This window comes from Apostichopus japonicus, chromosome 9 (genome assembly GCF_037975245.1).
Source record: "Apostichopus japonicus isolate 1M-3 chromosome 9, ASM3797524v1, whole genome shotgun sequence".
In the NCBI taxonomy this organism is placed as follows: Eukaryota; Metazoa; Echinodermata; class Holothuroidea; order Aspidochirotida; family Stichopodidae; genus Apostichopus; species Apostichopus japonicus.
The window spans coordinates 30,339,601-30,346,169 of NC_092569.1; positions in this window are offsets into that span (position 1 = coordinate 30,339,601).

Genomic DNA, 6,569 nt, shown 5'->3' on the forward strand with positions numbered 1-6,569 from the left:
ACGTCATATTATTTACAGCTATCAGTCAATATGACAGTAAGCTTCAGTTGCATAATGGTGAATTGTCATTGCTCCAATAAAGCCAACATCAACACGTATTGCATAGTTCATGAATATCGTGTCTCTAGTTTCAATGACAGCAATGGTATTGCAAATTCAATAACTGTCAATGTATTTAGTTCTTGAAACAAATATCAATTACGATGGTCGCTTTTCATTTATATTACATTTAGAGTGTTCATGTTAAAGGGTTTTGTAGTAGTGTGCCAAACGACGTGAATGCTAACTAGTCTATGAAAAGAGTCAGAATGCTGATTTTGCTTCTTGTGATTAAGCTGTCATTATCGAAATTCCTTAGAACCCTTAATGAGCAAGTAAATTAGCTAAGTTACAACACTTTTCGCTGGCAGTAACAAAAAACAAGAAATATCGATGGGATGAAAGGAAGTGTTATTAAAGTACATGGACTAGTCAGCACTTCAAAACTTGCATGAACTGGTACACTATATCGTATATACCGTGAAATGTACTGTATGGGTTATTCTACACTATCAATCATACACTATGTATCAAAGACACTGTATGGACTATTCGACGTCATACAATTGGATGAACTAGTATATAGTGCATCTACACATTATCACCACACACTTTAGGATTTTCTTGTCATTTTGCAAACATTTCTAAAATATATGGTATTCAAGATAACCCTAGTCGTGCACCAAACCCACCACTGTCTGCCCCTCTCGCCCTTTTTAAACTTTCTGAGGCACCTCCAATTATAACAGAACATGAAGTTTTGACTATGAATACACTTTTTTGTATATTATCACTTCAACTGTAGCCTTTGCTGATGAAAGTCACAAGGGGACCGGATATTTCAATATATATTGTAAAAACTAAGTATTGCTACTTTCTCAACTATGAGTCCTGTGTCACTTTTATTTGTCTTGCTTTATATTGAAATTATATATATATATATATATATATATATATATATATACATATATATACATATATATATATACATATATATATATATATATATAAATATATATATATTTATATATATATATATATATATACATATATATACATATATATATATATACATATATATATATATATTTATATATATATATATATATATATATATATATATATATATATATGAAGGATAAACTAAACTAGTGAGCAAAATCAGCGAGATAGTCACCACCGTTACCTTTCAAAATAATATTATTGCCCTTACTATAGCGATTGACCGCATTGCATCATATATTGAACCTGACGAAAGTATACCAACGGTCATGCGAGATCAAAATTCATTTACATTTATCCACGAATGGTTTCAGTCAATAATTAGTTTGTTATGTGTTCGGGTAAAACAGTTATGACCTAATACAAAAAATAGCGATTTGGATCTTTAGTGTTAAAGAGATACATGGACACTATTTACATTTCTATGCGACGCCGTGGAAAGTTTTATTTTGTACATAAAGTACATCTATCTTACAACTGTTAGTGAATCAGGGCGGACCGGCCCCTTCATATGATTTTACCATAATATTCACATAGCACAGGTCACCTGGTCATTGCACTAAGTTAACGGATAATTATGAATATACTGATGTACGGGTTCATTGCAATTCACCTCCCCTTCAGTCACTGGACCCTACTTCTTTCTACGACTCAACACCTTTAAGCATATTCATGTCAATTAGTTTGTTATTCCATATTTTCTGTATTTGAAGGTTACTTTTTTTGCGGGGTGGAGGAGGCTCTTTTCGATATATTGGGGGTCGCATCATGATGAAAATTCCCCGTGACTTTAAGTCCGCTGCTGAAGTGAATGGCTTTTATTTATTCACTGAAGCGAATATTAAGAGTATAGTTATGAGTTATGCCTATATTTATCCATTTCTTGTCACATTCATTTCTTTTTTATGTTGTTATTATTGACATCTTTAATGAGGGTAGTCCTGCTAATTGCAGAAGCACTGCTTTCCAGAGGAGCCCTCAATTGTGTCTTGTAGAACACTGAAGGTACAGTATGCTTATATTCGTAGTTGCCCGACCACTGGTCTCGATAACATTTGTGCAATCTCCTACTAAAACATGCAGAGAGTAGCATTCAAGGTGCGTCATCATAGAATCCATGATAAATGTATTGTTAAAGTAGCATTGATTGTTCCTGGTATTTTCATAGGTTCAACCAGCAGGCGATAAGAAACCTTATATACATTTGATCTTGGGTTCTCAGTAGTTATAACGCAGCACCCCACCACATCCCACCAACAGTGGCGTAGCCATGGGGGGGGGTGGGGGAGACAGACCCCGATTAAAACTTGTCGCCCCCCCAATCGCCCTCCCACTTGGATTTTGGGTGTCGAAAAAAAAATGTGCGAAAAATATATCATTGGTCTGAATGGTCTCGAATCTCCATGATGACCAATCATGAACGACCCTTCGACCGCGGACCGGCAGTAGGCTATATATTTGCTGAAACACCTGACGTGACATAATTATCAGCTATACATATCCTATCCTTTCTAGTGGTTGGTCGGTTAGTTGGGTTTAACAACACAGCAACACTAGCATGTTATTTAGTGTCTCCACAGAAAAAACAGGGTCGATGCGCACTGGTTTACAAGAATAACCCTAATCCCTAACATACAAATAAATACTAATACAAACAGCCAATCAGTAACCAGTGCGCATTAACTGATCAAACAAGCTAGTGAGCTATACTATACCCTTATAGATAGGTGGTTTCCAGGTACTGGAATGCCAAAGAAGATGTTAAAAGGTAAAAAATGCTGACTTCATACAGCTTTATCACATCATTGCTCGCGTCATTGCCTCGATAATCTGTTACATTTTCAATCGGGTTTCACTTCTGGGACGTATCTTGATGCTCTTAAAACCGCAAAAAATAAAAATAAAAAAGAAAGGAGACAATACCATCGCTGAGAACTACCGGCCAATCAGTCTATCACCCTAATAATCGTTCAGACGCAATCTTTGATGTCAGTTTGACATATAGTTCGGTCATTTCAGTATGTTACTTGGCTGAAAGCCCAGTCAATCTTTCCTTATTTTCCACGCGCAATTTGCAAATTTGTCGAAAAAATGTCAATGCCGGTGTCCAGGGGCGGCAATCTGTTTCAAATATTGGGAAGGGGGGGGGGACATTTGCTTGGGTGCAGGCGCGTAGCAACTTTCATCCAAAAAATTGTTCGCAATATAGTATATATATGTTCGTTATAGTATAGATATCTTTATATCTCTATGGTTACTGATTGCTACAGCCCTATTTTACTTTTTTATCGGCAAACCAAACATCATTACGGATGCGGTCCGTCTAGCTAATTCATTCCGAAAAGAAAGTAAAAACTACTTTTTCGGTGAAAGTCTGTGACGTTTTTTGGTGATATTTAGTAACAAATTGTGTCACGGTCTTAGACAGGCGCGTTGCAAACACCATGAGTTGGCGCGAAGCGTAAAAGAAAAATTTGGCCGAAAATGCCTCCCAGATCGCTGGAAATGGCACTGAAAAATATGCTGGCTACGCCACTGCCCACCAAGTAGAAGAGACAAACATAAAATCAACAGTAAAGAGAACAAAGAAAGATGATAACGAGTATCCGACCCAATTACCATCCTAATGTAATAAATATATATACCTAATGACATAGAAACGTAATCCCAAGACAAAGAAACATGTTATTACTTCATTTCAAGGAAGTACCAGGTGTTCAATGCACAAAGTCAGTTTCCTTCCTTATCAGATTTTACCTTTTTTTGTGTCGTGGTTGTCTTAATCATGAAAGTAAACTGTTTTATTGAAAATACAGCGCATTTGAGCAACGTTAGAACATGACATGTATTTTATCAACACAAGCGACTCCTAACCCTATCATGAACCAACGAATGATTAAAGCAAGACAATATTGGTTATGTGACGTCATCTTTATACTTCTTGAAGTCGTTGTCTTTGGGTAACAACAGGCGCGTATCCAGGATTTTCTAACCCGGGGGCGCGAATTACTATCTAAGCGGAGCGCCACCATCGGTTGGCGCGCAGCGTACAAGAAAATTTCTGGTTTCGATACCCCCCAGATCACCGGAAATGGCACTTCTCGGGCTTGAAAATGACCAACCAGATGTACACTTTTGCCCCGGCGAGTACCAAGTATTTCCCAAAAGTTTGTTTCCATCCATAACCTTTTTGAAGATTGTCACCAGTCACACACCATGTTCGACCTCATTGCATGTCCTATGGATCATTGCTTTTGTGGGTGATTCTACGTCACGGCCCACAATATCCGAAAGCCCCACTTTTCAAGGTTTTAAGCCCATTATTTGTTGAGAATTTGAAAATTCACATTTCTCGTGAATAAAATCACTTCAAAACATACCCATAATGTTGCACAAAATTCAATCTATGGACAACCAATATAGAAAAACCTCCTTGAACCCCTAACAGACAGGTCAAAATTGCACGAGTAGAGGAAAGTATGATGAAGAATGTTGGTGAGGAAATTTTCGAAAATTCAGACTCAGTTAATTTATTGGTGTAGAAATATTAAAACCTCTTATAATGGCTATTATAAAACTTGGTTGAAGGAAATGATAAATACCAGATATTTCCGATATCAGGTATATCGAAACCGAACACTACACACATAGGCGTAGGCCCCCCCCCCCCCCCCCGCAACCAAATGTTTTCCCTTTTTTTCGGGCACCTACTGAAAGAAAAATAAATAGCAATGAATAGCTTAAAAATTATCTCCTTACCATGGTAATTAAAATAAAGTTCCAAGCTTGGCCGACATTACTACTGTAAAAGAGAGTTTTGACATAAATGGATCTGTATGCTTTTTCTCCATCTACATAAGACATTTCGTTGTTTACATTAGCATCCGGCGGTATACTGTGCAACTTTCACGGACCGTAAGGTACACGATGCCATGCAATGTAATGACCGATGCTTGCTTATATGATATTGGCATCGATATGTTGAACGCGAACAGGCGTTTAGCGAGTAATTGCCAAGGGAGGGGCAAAGCCTGTAGGCAAACTATCTAAGCGAAGCGCCACAATGTGTTGGCGCGAAGCGTAAAGAAAAATTTTGGCCGAAAATGCCTCCCAGATCGCTGGAAATGACACTTCCCAGGCCTTGTAAGTTGCATCTAAGCATTGTCTATTTTGAAATTACTAGCGATGTCATAAAGAAAATTTGCTCGGGGGAGGGGGGCGGTCGCCCCCTTCCCCCCACATGCGTCATGTTCCCCGACGACTCGGTCGAGTTAATGACCAGCCACACTCGGTTCCATATAGCACAAGTTTACAATTGTTTAAGGCGTCCATACACACACACGCGTTATGATAGACCATATATAGTATTTATATAGATACATTAGTGAGAGAGGAAAAATGGAAACGTCAAAAATGGAGTTGTCGGTGTAAGGGGTAGGGTGAGGCGCACACCCCCTTCGTAATCCTTGATCTGTCACTGGCTACCCTGTGTATATGATAGGGATCAGCGCTTTAACTATGACTGTTCCTCTTTCTCTTCCCGAGGTCTTGGCTATCTTCTACTCCCTCCTTTTCTCCTTTTTCTCTCTTTTTTCTTTTTCTTTTCCCTTCCTTCCTTCCTTCCTCTCCTCCTTTTCTTTTTTTTCCCCCTCCTTTTCCCTTTTTTTTTTCTCTTTTTTTCTCTCCTCTTTTCCTTACCCGGGGGGCGCGCGCCCCCAACGCCCCCCCCTGGATACGCGCCTGAACAAGCACCACTTTATGTAGTTTATTGAGGGAAGTTCAAATCTTAATCACAATGGACCGTGAGGATGATGGTCATCATATACAAAATAATCTGTATGTAAAGAATCGCAGATCTACGAGTTGAGAAAGGTGGGCTTGTAAACCTGGGGTCTTGAAGTGGACTCCCATGTAGAAGGTCCTCTCCCATGGAAAGGCATACTAATAATATAAACAAGGTATCTATAATAATATTTAAATGCAAGATTGTGCTAATAACTCCTTTGACTTTGTGGAAGGGACTGTACGCGGCGACATTACCACTCCCAAACCCCAGGATCGCGCATGGTAAATGTATGTGAATTTAACAAATTGATGTTCGATCAGTATCAGTTTTCAAAAAAGGAAGGGGAGGCACAAATTTGTGCCCTGTTGCGGTATGTAGGCATTTACCTTCATGACCATTCTATGGCTTTCCCATCTGAAATGACTTTCTAAATTGAAAAGATTCCAACTTAAGAGTTAACGTGTTGATTGGAAGTCACCTGACATAAAAGTTGTAATCAATAAGTCCTTGCGTGCTTCTCCCACATTCCTGGTTGCTTATGTGTCATAAAACTAACTGCCTGATTGTTGATTATTAGCTCTTCCTTCAACAGTCCTGCATGACTCTGATATGTTAATAATTTAGTACAGTTTAGTTCGTACACAACTTTCTCCAACATGATTTGAGTACTTCAGTACACAGTACTACAAACCAATGATTAAGTAAAACGTTTCCAAAATATTCTAGCACAAGCAAACCTGGT